This window comes from Cherax quadricarinatus, chromosome 76, assembly GCF_038502225.1.
Source record: "Cherax quadricarinatus isolate ZL_2023a chromosome 76, ASM3850222v1, whole genome shotgun sequence".
Lineage (NCBI taxonomy): Eukaryota > Metazoa > Arthropoda > Malacostraca > Decapoda > Parastacidae > Cherax > Cherax quadricarinatus.
Window position 1 is genome coordinate 21,893,996 of NC_091367.1, and position 17,841 is coordinate 21,911,836.

Below are 17,841 nucleotides of genomic sequence, written 5' to 3' on the forward strand. Positions count from 1 at the left end.
TCGATCACTCTGGCCAAGCTGTGCTCCACACATCGGTCACTGGCCAGGCCAGGCTCCACACATCGGTCACTCAGGCCAGACTCCGCACATCGGTCACTCTGGCCAGGCCAGGCTCCACACATCAGTCACTCTGGCCAGGACAGGCTCCACACATCAGTCACTCTGGCCAGGCCAGGCTCCAAACATCAGTCACTCTGGCCAGGCCAGGCTCCACACATCGGTCACTCAGGCCAGACTCCGCACATCGGTCACTCTGGCCAGGCTGTGCTCCGCACATCGGTCACTCTGGCCGCTCAGTTCACCTCCAGCGTCCAGCCTAAACACAACAAGGAGACACATTCTCAACACTAAACTTAAAATATTCGTTAATGTGCTTCCCTAGCGTTCGTTAACGGTGAATTACAGTGAAAGTTCGAGTGTTGAGAGTGCGAGAGTGAGAGTTGAAGGCAGCAGCAACACTTAATAACTGAGTGGAAGCTGAGAGTCAATATTGAGAGCTGCATCAAGACTGCTAACCATCTTCCCGGCTCAGAAATTATCTTTACTCCTTGTAGGCCTAGGCATTTACCTGCTGGGCAAGTCCTGAGGCCTACCTGGCGGCCTGGCTGTCCTCTCAGCTTTAATTATCGGCTTATCTTGCTGGGTACAGTACCAGCTGCTTATGTTGCATCTTAATGTTGATTAGTGACCAGTGATTTATGGTGAGTTACAGTGATTTATGGTGAGTTACAGTGATTTATGGTGAGTTACAGTGATTTATGGTGAGTTAGTGATTTATGGTGAGTTACAGTGATTTATGGTGAGTTAGTGATTTATGGTGAGTTAGTGATTTATGGTGAGTTACAGTGATTTATGGTGAGTTACAGTGATTTATGAGTTACAGTGATTTATGGTGAGTTACAGTGATTTATGGTGAGTTAGTGATTTATGGTGAGTTAGTGATTTATGGTGAGTTATAGTGATTTATGGTGAGTTACAGTGATTTATGATGAGTTACAGTGATTTATGGTGAGTTACAGTGATTTATGATGAGTTACAGTGATTTATGATGAGTTACAGTGATTTATGATGAGTTACAGTGATTTATGGTGAGTTAGTGATTTATGGTGAGTTACAGTGATTTATGGTGAGTTAGTGATTTATGATGAGTTACAGTGATTTATGATGAGTTACAGTGATTTATGATGAGTTACAGTGATTTATGATGAGTTACAGTGATTTATGAGTTACAGTGATTTATGGTGAGTTACAGTAATTTATGGCGAGTAACAGTGACTTATGGTAACTGATTATGGTGACACTGAATTATGGTGAGCAACAGTGATTTATGCAGAGTAACTGATTTTTTTATGGTGACTGATTCATGATTAACAGTGATTTATGATGAGTGATTCATGGTAAGTGATTTAATGGTCATTGATTTATGGTAACAATGATTTATAGCTGATTTATGGTGGATAACAGTGATTTATGGTGGATAACAGTAACAGTGCTTGTGAAGAATTGAGACACTTATGCAACACATGGGAATCTTTATTAAAGAAACGTTTCGCCACACAGTGGCTTCATCAGTCCATCACTCTTGTAGGAAGTGCACTTCCTACAAGAGTGATGGACTGAACACATCGATTCCAGGTTGAGGGACTGATTACCTCAAACTTCTACTCTCCTTACCCACTTCTACTTTGTATTGGACTGATGAAGCCACTGTGTGGCGAAACGTTTCTTCAAATATGATTCCCATGTGTTGCATAAGTGTCTCAATTCTTCAACTTGTCGGTTTTCATAACCATTCATCACAACAGTGCTTGTGTAGTGATTTTTAGTGAGTAAAGTTGGGTGAATATTTATGTTCCTGGGATCATTTCTTCAATATTTGGTACAATAAATGTCAACTTGGCTTATCCTCACCTCAGCAAATAATTTTTGTGTAAATTATCATTTATCCTGATACTGGTTGTGATAATAATGAGATGAAGTTTACCAGTGACACTGCTGGGTGACACCATCACTACCACAACAACAGTGACACTGCTGGGTGACACCATCACTACCACAACAACAGTGACAGTGCTGGGTGACACCATCACTTCCACAACAACAGTGACACAGTGCTGGGTGACACCATCACTACCACAACAACTGACACTGCTGGGTGACACCATCACTACCACAACAACAGTGACAGTGCTGGGTGACACCATCACTACCACAACAACAGTGACACAGTGCTGGGTGACACCATCACTACCACAACAACAGTGACACAGTGCTGGGTGACACCATCACTACCACAACAACAGTGACACTGCTGGGTGACACCATCACTACCACAACAACAGTGACACTGCTGGGTGACACCATCACTACCACAACAACAGTGACACTGCTGGGTGACACCATCACTACCACAACAACAGTGACACTGCTGGGTGACACCATCACTACCACAGCAACAGTGACAGTGCTGGGTGACATCATCACTACCACAACAACAGTGACAGTGCTGGGTGACACCATCACTACCACAACAACAGTGACACAGTGCTGGGTGACACCATCACTACCACAACAACAGTGACACAGTGCTGGGTGACACCATCACTACCACAACAACAGTGACACTGCTGGGTGACACCATCACTACCACAACAACAGTGACACTGCTGGGTGACACCATCACTACCACAACAACAGTGACACTGCTGGGTGACACCATCACTACCACAACAACAGTGACACTGCTGGGTGACACCATCACTACCACAGCAACAGTGACAGTGCTGGGTGACACCATCACTACCACAACAACAGTGACAGTGCTGGGTGACACCATCACTACCTCAACAACAGTGACACAGTGCTGGGTGACACCATCACTACCACAACAACAGTGACACAGTGCTGGGTGACACCATCACTACCACAACAACAGTGACACAGTGCTGGGTGACACCATCACTACCACAACAACAGTGACAGTGCTGGGTGACAACATCACTACCACAACAACAGTGACAGTGCTGGGTGACACCATCGCTACCACAACAACAGTGACAGTGCTGGGTGACACCATCACTACTGCAACAACAGTGACAGTGCTGGGCGACACCATCACTACTGCAGTGACAGTGCTGGGCGACACCATTACTACTGCAGTGACAGTGCTGGGCGACACCATCACTACCACAACAACAGTGACACAGTGCTGGGTGACACCATCACTACCACAACAGTGACACAGTGCTGGGTGACACCATCACTACCACAACAACAGTGACACAGTGCTGGGTGACACCATCACTACCACAACAACAGTGACACAGTGCTGGGTGACACCATCACTACCACAACAACAGTGACACAGTGCTGGGTGACACCATCTCTACCACAACAACAGTGACAGTGCTGGGTGATACCATCACTACTGCAACAACAGTGACACAGTGCTGGGTGACACCATCACTACCACAACAGTGACACAGTGCTGGGTGACACCATCACCACCAAAACAACAGTGACACAGTGCTGGGTGACACCATCGCTACCACAACAACAGTGACACAGTGCTGGGCGACATCATCACTACCACAACAACAGTGACACAGTGCTGGGTGACACCATCACTACCACAACAACAGTGACAGTGCTGGGTGACACCATCACTACCACAGCAACAGTGACAGTGCTGGGTGACACCATCACTACCACAACAACAGTGACAGTGCTGGGTGACACCATCACTACCACAACAACAGTGACAGTGCTGGGTGACACCATCACCACAACAACAGTGACAGTGCTGGGTGACACCACTACCACAACAACAGTGACACTGCTGGGTGACACCATCACTACCACAACAACAGTGACACTGCTGGGTGACACCATCACTACCACAACAACAATGACACAGTGCTGGGTGACACCATCACTACCACAACAACAGTGACACAGTGCTGGGTGACACCATCACTACCTCAACAACAGTGACACAGTGCTGGGTGACACCATCACTACCACAACAACAGTGACACAGTGCTGGGTGACACCATCACTACCACAACAACAGTGACACAGTGCTGGGTGACACCATCACTACCACAACAACAGTGACAGTGCTGGGTGACACCATTGCTACCACAACAACAGTGACAGTGCTGGGTGACACCATCACTACTGCAACAACAGTGACAGTGCTGGGCGACACCATCACTACTGCAGTGACAGTGGTGGGCGACACCATTACTACTGCAGTGACAGTGCTGGGCGACACCATCACTACCACAACAACAGTGACACAGTGCTGGGTGACACCATCGCTACCACAACAACAGTGACACAGTGCTGGGCGACACCATCACTACCACAACAACAGTGACAGTGCTGGGTGACACCATCACTACCACAGCAACAGTGACACTGCTGGGTGACACCATTACCACAACAACGGTGACACAGTGCTGGGTGACACCATCACTACCACAACAGTGACACAGTGCTGGGTGACACCATCACTACCACAACAACAGTGACAGTGCTGGGCGACACCATCACTACCACAACAACAGTGACACAGTGCTGGGTGACACCATCGCTACCACAACAACAGTGACACAGTGCTGGGCGACACCATCACTACCACAACAACAGTGACACAGTGCTGGGTGACACCATCACTACCACAACAACAGTGACACAGTGCTGGGTGACACCATCTCTACCACAACAACAGTGACAGTGCTGGGTGATACCATCACTACTGCAACAACAGTGACAGTGCTGGGCGACACCATCACCACCACAACAACAGTGACACAGTTCTGGGTGACACCATCACCACCAAAACAACAGTGACACAGTGCTGGGTGACACCATCGCTACCACAACAGTGACACAGTGCTGGGCGACATCATCACTACCACAACAACAGTGACACAGTGCTGGGTGACACCATCACTACCACAACAACAGTGACACAGTGCTGGGTGACACCATCGCTACCACAACAACAGTGACACAGTGCTGGGTGACACCATCGCTACCACAACAACAGTGACACAGTGCTGGGTGACACCATCGCTACCACAACAACAGTGACTGCTGGGTGACACCATCACTACAACAACAGTGACACAGTGCTGGGTGACACCATCACTACCACAACAACAGTGACAGTGCTTGGTGACACCATCACTACCACAACAACAGTGACAGTGCTGGGTGACACCATCACTACCACAACAACAGTGACAGTGCTGGGTGACACCATCACTACAACAACAACAGTGACACAGTGCTGGGTGACACCATCACTACCACAACAACAGTGACAGAGCTGGGTGACACCACTACCACAACAACAGTGACACAGTGCTGAGTGACACCACTATCACAACAACAGTGACAGTGCTGGGTGACACCATCACTACCACAACGACAGTGACAGTGCTGGGTGACACCATCACTACCACAATGACAGTGACACAGTGCTGGGTGACACCATCACTACCACAACAACAGTGACAGTGCTGGGTGACACCATCACTACCACAACAACAGTGACACAGTGCTGAGTGACACCACTATCACAACAACAGTGACACAGTGCTGGGTGACACCATCACTACCACAACGACAGTGACAGTGCTGGGTGACACCATCACTACCACAACGACAGTGACAGTGCTGGGTGACACCATCACTACCGCAACAACAGTGACACAGTGCTGGGTGACACCATCACTACCACAACAACAGTGACAGTGCTGGGTGATACAATCACTTCCACAACAGCAGTGACACAGTGGTGGATGACACCTTCACCACCACAACAAAATGACAGTGCTAGGTGACACCATCACTACCACGACAACAACAGTGACACAGTGCTGGGTGACACCTTCACCACCACAACAACGGTGACAGTGCTGGGTGACATCATCACTACCATAACAGTGACACAGTGCTGGGCAACAATGTCACTACCACAACAGTGGCAGTGCTGGGTGACACCATCACTACCACAACAGCAGTGACACTGCTGGGTGATACCGTCACCACCAGAACAAGTGACAGTGCTGGGTGACGCCATCACTACCACAAGTGACACAGTGCTGGGTGACACCATCACTTCCACAACAACAGTGACACTGTGATGGATGACACCCTCACCACCACAACAGCAGTGACACTGCTGGGTGATACCGTCACCACCAGAACAAGTGACACAGTGCTGGGTGACGCCATCACTACCACAACAAGTGACACAGTGCTGGGTGACACCATCACTTCCACAACAACAGTGACACTGTGATGGATGACACCCTCACCACCACAACAACAGTGGCACATTGCTGGATGACACCCTCACCACCACAACAACAGTGACACAGTGCTGGGTTTCACCCTCACCACCACAAAAAGTGACAGTGCACTACTTCAAGAGGCTATCATACCTCTTCATAAAGCTATGTATGCATCCTGGCTCCACCACTTCACTCTCCAGATTGCTCCACTTCCTGACAGCTCTGAGGCCGAAGAAATGCTTCCTAACACTTATGACTCAACCACATTTTCAACTTCCAGTTGTGTCCCATCTCTAAAACATTCTGGCCCTGTGCATCTTGTCAATTCCTTTCAATATTTTATAAGTTATCATGTCTCTCCCATCCCTTCTGTCCTGAAGTGTCATCAGGTTGAGTTCCCTTAACCTCTCCTAATAGGACATACCCCTTAGTTGCTAGACTAGTCTTGTCACAAACTTTTGCACTTTCTCCAGTTTCTTGACATGTTTGACCAGGTGTGGGTTCCATACTAGTGCTGCATGCCCCAATATGGGCCTGATGTACACAGTGTACAGTGCCATTAATGACTCGTTGCTTAGATGTTGAAACGCTCTTCTTAGATTTGCCAGGCACCTGTAGGCTGCATCAGTTATTTGGCTGATGTGTGCCTCATTATATGTGCTTAGTTTGATGTTCATCCCTAGATTCCTTTTCTTGTCTTTGCACTTGGTGGGGTTAAACTCCAGGAGCCATTTGTCAGACCTTATTTGCAGCTTGTCCAGATCCCCTTGTAGTCTTATCTAATCCTCATCTACTTGTTATCTCGTAAGTTACACATTGTCTGTAAACAGGGACACCTCTGAATCTATCCCTTCCATCATATCATTCACATATACACATACAAGAAACAGCACTGGACCTAGGACTGTCCCCTGTGGAATCCCATTCAATGCATGTACCCACTCTAACACCTCGTCACGTACCAGCAATCATTGTTTCCTTCCTGGCAGGTACTCCTGCTTTCTTCCCTAGCTTTTGAACCAGTGTTACTGTGTTGAAAACTGTCTTACAATCCAAGAAGATGCATTCTGCCCATCCCTCTCTCTCCTGTCTTACCTCTGTTACCTTATCGTGAAACTCCAGCAGGTTCATGACACAGGATTCTCATCCCTGAAGCCATGCAGGTTGTCATGTATAAATCCACCACATCTCCTGATAATCTTCTCTGCAACTTTACGTACTATACATGTCAATGGCACTGGTCTGTAATTTAATGCTGCCTGTCTGTTTCCTTTTCTTAAATATTGGGACTATATTTGCTGTCTTCCACACCTCAGGCAGTTGCCCTTTGCCGATAGATTTATTGAAGATTATTGTTAACGGCACACAATGCGTCTGGTCCCCCTCTCAAGGCCCATGGAGAGATGTTATCTGGGCCTACTGCCTTCACAGTATCTAATTAACCTAGCAGTGTCTTCACCTCTTTCTCAGTTGTGTTCAGTGTGTCCAGCACTTGCTGGTGTACCCTTACCACCTCAGTTTACTTTAAGGTTTTTCTGTCTCCACTGTGAATACCTCCCTAAATCTTATGTTGAGCTCATCACATACTTCCTGGTCACTCCTTGTGAACTCCCTCCTCCTTCCTCAGCCTGATTACCTGGTCCTTTACTGCTGATGCAGCTATATAACAATTTTGGGTCAGCTTTGGGTTTTGATGCTATGTCATTCTCATATTGCTGCTGGGCCTATCCTTATCCATGCATATTTATTTCTGGCTCTTCAGTCATCTCCTTATTTTCCTGAGTCTTTTGCCTTCTATATTTTTTCCATGCTCTAGCACACTTGGCTTTGGTCTTGCTACACCTCCAAGTAAACCACGGGCTCAAACTGGTTTTCCCATTGTTTCTGTTGCTCCCTTTGTGCTAACTTCTCCTTTGCCTCCCTGCATTTTGTGGTCACATGTTCCATCATTTCATATACTACTGTCTTTCCCTCTAGTTCTTTTTCCCATTGCACCTCATTCAGGAATTGCCTCTTGCCTGTGTGGCTCGTACATTGGATTGCGTGCAGCCAGCAGTAACAGCCTGGTTGATCAGGCTCTGATCCACCAGGAGGCCTGGTCACAGACTGGGCCACGGGGGCGTTGACCCCCGGAACTCTCTCCAGGTAAACTCCAGGTAAACTCCCCTCCATCTCGTGCTGCTTCACACTTTCTGCTAACTCAGCGAGGTATTCAAAACTTGGGAGCACACGATCACTAGCATCGAGGGGCCTTTCGTGTGTCTACTTGTTTATGTATATTTTCATTTTTGCAGGTATATGATAGACATCCAAAAACAAGAATGCACCTCATGCCTCAAAGAGACTACACTTAATGCCTCTGGTCTCTGCTGTGTAGTATATGGATGGTCATCATACTAGATTCAAGTAAGTTTATTATACAGTGGAACCTCAAAAATCGAACTGCTCCCAACACGACCAATTATGTAAGTGTATTTTTATAAGTGTATTTTTGAGGGTCTGAAATGGACTAATCTAATTTACATTATTCCTGATGGGAATAAATTCATTTGGTAAAGGCACTCGAACAGCCTTCTGGACCGAAGAAAGTTCGATATTTGAGGTTCCACTGTATTACTTAGGAGAGGTACTTCATTGTTAGCTGCATGACTTGGACTTTTGACCTTAGTGGAAATCAGCTAGTATTTCTGATAGTTAAATTAGTTTTGCTCTAGGCTTGAGCACCTATGTACATTCTAGGACATGTGGTACTTAATCTGCCAGTATGTAAAAGTGCCCAATGTTACTGGTTGACAGTATTAGTCATATGATGCCTCTCTCTTCAGCTGCCTCCTGTAATTAGTGCTGCTGTTGTGTTATTGTAGTGGTTCATCAGATAAATTTCTGTGACTACTACATTTTGACACATTAAGAGCACAGTTCTAGGAATAGTTCAGTGAATAATGGAAAATGCCTCACTCATAGGAACCTGTCCGGTTTGGGCAGCTAGTTTCACACGTGTTGTCATTCATGTAATTTTGTGTTTCATTTCATTGTATGTGCAATTTGAAAAAATGGTTACAGTACAATAGGGCCCAAACTTAGTGTTAATGTGTTTCTGGAAATTGTTTGTCAGTAAAGTGTTTGCATAGACACCCATATTATAATTGTAAATGTGTTCCAGACATAATATTCTCCTTATTCATATTTTTCAGCTAAGAATATTTACTCAGTATTGTATTAAAATGGCATGATACATTGTTTAATTAATATACAGCCTCTCCTCACTTAACAACGGAGTTCCGTGCCTTAGAACTCGTCGGCAAACGAATTCATCGCTAAATGAGGAGCATACTATAATGGTAGTGGATTTTTGTCAACCATCTTTCATATTGTTTTAGTGTCATCTTTGCACCATTTATAACATTTCTGGTATATTTTTAAATGTTTATACAGTAGTGTACTGTATATTGTAATAAAGAGAATAGATGAAATCAGCTCTAATACATTATTTAGGTATGCTTACTGGTCTGAGTTGTCGGTAAACGAGTACATCACTAAGTGAGGAGTTTACCTGGAGAGAGTTCCGGGGGTCAACGCCCCCGCAGCCCGGTCTGTGACCAGGCCTCCTGGTGGATCAGAGCCTGATCAACCAGGCTGTTGCTGCTGGCTGCACGCAAACCAACGTACGAGCCACAGCCCGGCTGATCCGGAACTGACTTTAGGTGCTTGTCCAGTGCCAGCTTGAAGACTGCCAGGGGTCTGTTGGTAATCCCCCTTATGTGTGCTGGGAGGCAGTTGAACAGTCTCGGGCCCCTGACACTTATTGTATGGTCTCTTAACGTGCTAGTGACACCCCTGCTTTTCATTGGGGGGATGGTGCATCGTCTGCCAAGTCTTTTGCTTTCGTAGTGAGTGATTTTCGTGTGCAAGTTCGGTACTAGTCCCTCTAGGATTTTCCAGGTGTATATAATCATGTATCTCTCCCTCCTGCGTTCCAGGGAATACAGGTTTAGGAACCTCAAGCGCTCACAATAATTGAGGTGTTTTATCTCCGTTATGCGCGCCGTGAAAGTTTTCTGTACATTTTCTAGGTCGGCAATTTCACCTGCCTTGAAAGGTGCTGTTAGTGTGCAGCAATATTCCAGCCTAGATAGAACAAGTGACCTGAAGAGTGTCATCATGGGCTTGGCCTCCCTAGTTTTGAAGGTTCTCATTATCCATCCTGTCATTTTTCTAGCAGATGCGATTGATACAATGTTATGGTCCTTGAAGGTGAGATCCTCCGACATGATCACTCCCAGGTCTTTGACGTTGGTGTTTCGCTCTATTTTGTGGCCAGAATTTGTTTTGTACTCTGATGAAGATTTAATTTCCTCATGTTTACCATATCTGAGTAATTGAAATTTCTCATCGTTGAACTTCATATTGTTTTCTGCAGCCCACTGAAAGATTTGGTTGATGTCCGCCTGGAGCCTTGCAGTGTCTGCAATGGAAGACACTGTCATGCAGATTCGGGTGTCATCTGCAAAGGAAGACACGGTGCTGTGGCTGACATCCTTGTCTATGTCGGATATGAGGATGAGGAACAAGATGGGAGCGAGTACTGTGCCTTGTGGAACAGAGCTTTTCACCGTAGCTGCCTCGGACTTTACTCTGTTGACGACTACTCTCTGTGTTCTGTTAGTGAGGAAATTATAGATCCATCGACCGACTTTTCCTGTTATTCCTTTAGCACGCATTTTGTGCGCTATTACGCCATGGTCACACTTGTCGAAGGCTTTTGCAAAGTCTGTATATATTACATCTGCATTCTTTTTGTCTTCTAGTGCATTTAGGACCTTGTCGTAGTGATCCAATAGTTGAGACAGACAGGAGCGACCTGTTCTAAACCCATGTTGCCCTGGGTTGTGTAACTGATGGGTTTCTAGATGGCTGGTGATCTTGCTTCTTAGGACCCTTTCAAAGATTTTTATGATATGGGATGTTAGTGCTATTGGTCTGTAGTTCTTTGCTGTTGCTTTACTGCCCCCTTTGTGGAGTGGGGCTATGTCTGTTGTTTTTAGTAACTGTGGGACGACCCCCGTGTCCATGCTCCCTCTCCATAGGATGGAAAAGGCTCGTGATAGGGGCTTCTTGCAGTTCTTGATGAACACAGAGTTCCATGAGTCTGGCCCTGGGGCAGAGTGCATGGGCATGTCATTTATTGCCTGTTCGAAGTCATTTGGCGTCAGGATAACATCGGATAGGCTTGTGTTAATCAAATTTTGTGGCTCTCATAAAAAATTCATTTTGATCTTCGACTCTCAGTCTGGTTAGCGGCTTGCTAAAAACTGAGTCATATTGGGACTTGAGTAACTCACTCATTTCCTTGCTGTCATCTGTGTAGGACCCATCTTGTTTAAGTAGGGGCCCAATACTGGACGTTGTTCTCGATTTTGATTTGGCATAGGAGAAGAAATACTTTGGGTTTCTTTCGATTTCATTTATGGCTTTTAGTTCTTCCCGCGATTCCTGACTTCTAAAGGATTCTTTTAGCTTAAGTTCAATGCTTGATATTTCTCTGACCAGTGTCTCCCTACGCATTTCAGATATATTGACCTCTTTTAGCCACTCTGTTATTCTTTTCCGTCGCCTGTAAAGGGAGCGCCTGTCTCTTTCTGTTTTACATCTACTCCTCCTTTTTCTTAGAGGAATAAGCCTTGTGCATACATCGAGTGCCACCGAGTTAATCTGTTCTAGGCATAAGTTGGGGTCTGTGTTGCTTAGTATATCTTCCCAGCTTATATCGGTTAGGACTTGGTTTACTTGGTCCCACTTTATGTTTTTGTTATTGAAGTTGAATTTGGTGAATGCTCCCTCGTGACTAATCTCATTATGTCGGTCTGGGGCTCCGCGCATACATGACTGAACCTCAATTATGTTGTGATCTGAGTATATTGTTTTTGATATGGTGACATTTCTTATCAGATCATCATTGTTAGTGAAGATGAGGTCTAGTGTATTCTCCAGTCTAGTAGGCTCTATTATTTGCTGGTTTAAATTGAATTTTGTGCAGAGATTTAAAAGCTCGCGTGAGTTTGAGTTTTCATCAGAGCTGCCTCCTGGTGTTATTACTGCAACAATATTATTTGCTATATTCCTCCATTTTAGGTGCCTTAAGTTGAAATCCCCCAGGAGCAAGATGTTGGGTGCAGGAGCTGGAAGGTTTTCCAGACAGTGGTCAATTTTTAACAGCTGTTCCTGGAATTGCTGGGATGTTGCATCCGGAGGCTTGTAGACTACCACAATGACTAGGTTTTGGTTCTCGACCTTTACTGCTAAAACTTCCACTACATCATTTGAGGCATTTAGCAGTTCTGTGCAAACAAGTGACTCTGCAATGTACAGGCCAACCCCCCCCACCCCCTTTTGCCTGTTCACTCTGTCACATCTGTATAGGTTGTAACCTGGGATCCATATTTCGTTGTCCAAGTGATCCTTTATGTGGGTCTCAGTGAAAGCCGCGAACATTGCCTTTGCCTCTGCAAGCAGTCCACGGATGAAAGGTATTTTGTTGTTTGTTGCTGGCTTTAGACCCTGTATATTTGCAAAGAAGAATGTTATCGGACTGGTGGTATTGTTGGTACTGGGGGGGGATTTTTTTTCCGGCATTAGTATCTGTATCTGTTGGTTTGGAGTGGAGGCCATCGACTGTGGTGTATACCGTATTTTGCGGCTTATTAGATGCATTTTTTCCATAAAATGTCTCAAAAAAACCACCGTGTCCTACAACTGAAGGTCAGTGATGGGAGCTATAAGTCTGGGGTTACATTCTATGTCGAGTCATTGAAACTAAAACAAGTCTTATAAGCCGTGAAATATGGTACATGTTAGAGAGAACGAAACTACAATACAGTTCAGTATAGTGCAAAAATGTAAAGGCAGACACCAGCTGGAGTCTTTCTCATTCACTCCAGTTCACTACCACCCTTTATCTAATGTATTTAGCACAATACGTATTCTTTACATGTGCCTACTACTGTGATTGAGTGTTGGGTGTGGGAGGAATGAGGTGGGAGATGTCTGTGTAGTGGTGAGAAGCAGCTGAACTGTCTTCCTCTCTCTCTTAATTACTCTTATCTGCTCACACTGTATCTAACTCTACATATGCTCACTTCTCACCACATTGTGATGTAAAGGTATTATGTCCCTGGGCATGTAGTATGGTCAGTAACTGAGAATACAGTGTATGAATATACAGTATGAAGCTCTTTAACCCATTAACTGTCCAAACATTGATCTACGTTTTCACTACTAGCGCCCTGAATATTTTAGTTTTTTTTTTTTTTAAATAAAGAGGGCAATTTTTTATGTGAAGTAAGGTACCCCCCTCCAAAAAAAAAAAAAAAAAATTTTAGGGTCAATACTTACCGAGATACAAGGCCACGAAGTTGGCACTGGACTCTCACCTGATGGCAGGATGGAATTCTACGGCTTTCAGAAATGTTACGGATATACCTTTTTTCTCATATTTTTTTAATTTTCATTGTTTTTGTTCTGATAATTACCATTTGTAGTGACTCTTGTGATTTTATAGCCAGTCTTTGTTCTGACACTAATATTAGGTACATAAATAGTAATCAAACAGTCACAAGCACACTGACAGGTGAACAAGTTCATATAATAGGTCTGATTCCATGTTCCTTCATCTAATAGGTCTGATGCTGTGCTCCTTCGTTAAGTGGATGTGACCTGACCTGACCTGACTAGATTGGGTCATTGGCTTAAGCCGGTAGGAGATGAACCTGCCTCACATGAGCCAGTAGGCCTGCTGCAGTGTTCCTTATTTCTTATATTCTTATCTGCCTTGTTCACATACTATTGTCTAGAAATATATATAAATTATTTATATGTTCCAGCAATGTTTTTAGAAGTACAGTGGACCCTCGGTTTTCGTGTTTAATCTGTTCCAGAGCCATCGGCCAAAACCGAAACCATTTTCCCCATAAGAAATAATTTAACTGGAATTAATCCGTTTCAGACACCCAGAAGTATGAACAGAAAATTTTTTTTTACCTTAAAGATAGATTTACATGCACAAAAGAATAAACATTACACATGACACTTACCTTTATTGATGGAGGGGAGAGGGAAGAGAGGTTATTCTTTGGAAGGGGAATCCCCCTCCATAAGGACTCAAGGTACCAAGTCCTTATCAGGGGTCACTTCCCTAGCCACTTCCCCAGCTTAAATATAGATTTTCATGCAGAAAAGAATGACAAATAAATGTAAAGCTTTAATAAAATGTATAAATGAACATTTAACATCACACCTACCTTTATTGAAGATTCTTGTTGGTGTATGACAGAGGGAGGGGAGGCAAGTTTATTGTTGGAGAATATGACATTAATATCAACTCTACGGCTTATTTATCTATCACAATTCAACTAATATAACATAAACAATATTAATAACATAGAAACATGACATGTCCTCTAGAATGAATAAGTCATTATGTATGTCACAACTGGTGTTGTGTTGTTGGGTGTATAAGGGCCACTGAGAGAATAAGCCGTACATAGTGGTGGTGAAGGCTGCAGCTGAGGTGGCTGTGTTTTTTGTAGCCCTATATAACTCCAGCAACATTGGAAGAGTTAGTAGAATCGCTGAATCACTGAAGGTGGCACCCTACCACTATCACTACCACCCTCCAAACTTTTTCTTGAATTATATCATGTTTCTCATATTCTTTACCAAAGGGCTGGCACTAGAAGCTTTCTTTGGGCCCATGGTGGCTTATTTAGCAGTCACACACAATAAACAAGTGCCAGAAACAATGGATTGTTATGAAATGTTTCGTATGTCCTGGCAGGATGTGTTCACTCACCGAGAAACAACACTACACTGGATGAGAATGCTGAGAATGTGTGTGGGAGGCAGCTTTGTCTGCGCGCTGGGCACTGAACAGGTTCCGTATGATCGACGAAAACAGGTAATTTGCAAAAACGGAAGCCAAAAATTGATGAAAAAAGTCAGCCAAAACCGAAATTGGCGATAAAGGAGATTGACGAAACCAGAGGGTCCACTGTACATGAAACTCCTTGAAGTATGGTGTCAGACAGTGCAATCATTTGTCACTCGATATTGCTGACCATGCACTGCTCCCAGTGAACCTTTGCCTATGTTTTTTTTATTTGTTCTCACTGTCACATTTATCTATTTGTATATATCTGTCTGTCTAGCTGTCTCTGCTATCTGTCTGTCTCTCAGTGTACCTGTCTGTGTATCTGTCTGCATCTGTCTCAGAGAGAGCCACTCTTGAACCAACAGATATTACACACTTTGCAGAATTACCACTTCTGATTCCTGAACAAGTGGAAATACGTATTATTTGCCAGTCATGCTTATGCCTTATATCTATAAGCACAGTCTAGCACCTTGTCTGGCTTTTTTTAGGTTATCCTAGGTAACTTACACTATGTATAATAACTGTACTCGTGTACCCCAGTACCAACAATACCACCAGTCCGATAACATTCTTCTTTGCAAATATACAGGGTCTAAAGCCAGCAACAAACAACAAAATACCTTTCATCCGTGGACTGTTTGCAGAGGCAAAGGCAATGTTCGCGGCTTTCACTGAGACCCACATAAAGGATCACTTGGACAACGAAATATGGATCCCAGGTTACAACCTATACAGATGTGACAGAGTGAACAGGCAAAAGGGGGGGGTTGGCCTGTACATTGCAGAGTCACTTGTTTGCACAGAACTGCTTAATGCCTCAAATGACGTAGTGGAAGTTTTAGCAGTAAAGGTCGAGAACCAAAACCTAGTCATTGTGGTAGTCTACAAGCCTCCGGATGCAACATCCCAGCAATTCCAGGAACAGCTGTTAAAAATTGACCACTGTCTGGAAAATCTTCCAGCTCCTGCACCCAACATCTTGCTCCTGGGGGATTTCAACTTAAGGCACCTAAAATGGAGGAATATAGCAAATAATATTGTTGCAGTAATAACACCAGGAGGCAGCTCTGATGAAAACTCACACTCACACGAGCTTTTAAATCTCTGCACAAAATTCAATTTAAACCAGCAAATAATAGAGCCTACTAGACTGGAGAATACACTAGACCTCATCTTCACTAACAATGATGATCTGATAAGAAATGTCACCATATCAAAAACAATATACTCAGATCACAACATAATTGAGGTTCAGACATGTATGCGTGGAGCCCCAGACCGACAAAATGAGACTAGTCACGAGGGAGCATTCACCAAATTCAACTTCAATAACAAAAACATAAAGTGGGACCAAGTAAACCAAGTCCTAACCGATATAAGCTGGGAAGATATACTAAGCAACACAGACCCAAACTTATGCCTAGAACAGATTAACTCGGTGGCACTCGATGTATGCACAAGGCTTATTCCTCTAAGAAAAAGGAGGAGTAGATGTAAAATAGAAAGAGACAGGCGCTCCCTTTACAGGCGACGGAAAAGAATAACAGAGCGGCTAAAAGAGGTCAATATATCTGAAATGCGCAGGGAGACACTGGTCAGAGAAATAGCAAGCATCGAACTTAAGCTAAAAGAATCCTTTAGGAGTCAGGAATCGCGGGAAGAACTAAAAGCTATAAATGAAATCGAAAGAAACCCAAAGTATTTCTTCTCCTATGCCAAATCAAAATCGAGAACAACGCCCAGTATTGGGCCCCTACTTAAACAAGATGGGTCCTACACAGATGACAGCAAGGAAATGAGTGAGCTACTCAAGTCCCAATATGACTCAGTTTTTAGCAAGCCGCTAACCAGACTGAGAGTCGAAGATCAAAATGAATTTTTTATGAGAGAGCCACAAAATTTGATTAACACAAGCCTATCCGATGTTATCCTGACGCCAAATGACTTCGAACAGGCGATAAATGACATGCCCATGCACTCTGCCCCAGGGCCAGACTCATGGAACTCTGTGTTCATCAAGAACTGCAAGAAGCCCCTATCACGAGCCTTTTCCATCCTATGGAGAGGGAGCATGGACACGGGGGTCGTCCCTCAGTTACTAAAAACAACAGACATAGCCCCACTCCACAAAGGGGGCAGTAAAGCAACAGCAAAGAACTACAGACCAATAGCACTAACATCCCATATCATAAAAATCTTTGAAAGGGTCCTAAGAAGCAAGATCACCACCCATCTAGAAACCCATCAGTTACACAACCCAGGGCAACATGGGTTTAGAACAGGTCGCTCCTGTCTGTCTCAACTACTGGATCACTACGACAAGGTCCTAAATGCACTAGAAGACAAAAAGAATGCAGATGTAATATATACAGACTTTGCAAAAGCCTTCGACAAGTGTGACCATGGCGTAATAGCGCACAAAATGCGCGCTAAAGGAATAACAGGAAAAGTCGGTCGATGGATCTATAATTTCCTCACTAACAGAACACAGAGAGTAGTCGTCAACAGAGTAAAGTCCGAGGCAGCTACGGTGAAAAGCTCTGTTCCACAAGGCACAGTACTAGCTCCCATCTTGTTCCTCATCCTCATATCCGACATAGACAA

General features: G+C 44.4%; 1 non-coding gene across 1 annotated transcript in view; it reads left to right on the top strand.

The window, feature by feature from the left end:
• Positions 1-278: 278 nt before the first annotated feature.
• LOC128703671 (uncharacterized) overlaps positions 279-17,841 on the top strand; it is a 36,990-nt gene continuing 19,427 nt past the window's right edge. The window contains exons 1-2 of the transcript XR_011394153.1: positions 279-701; positions 8,603-8,714. This is a non-coding gene — a transcript (uncharacterized protein). The remainder of the gene's footprint in view (positions 702-8,602; positions 8,715-17,841) is intronic.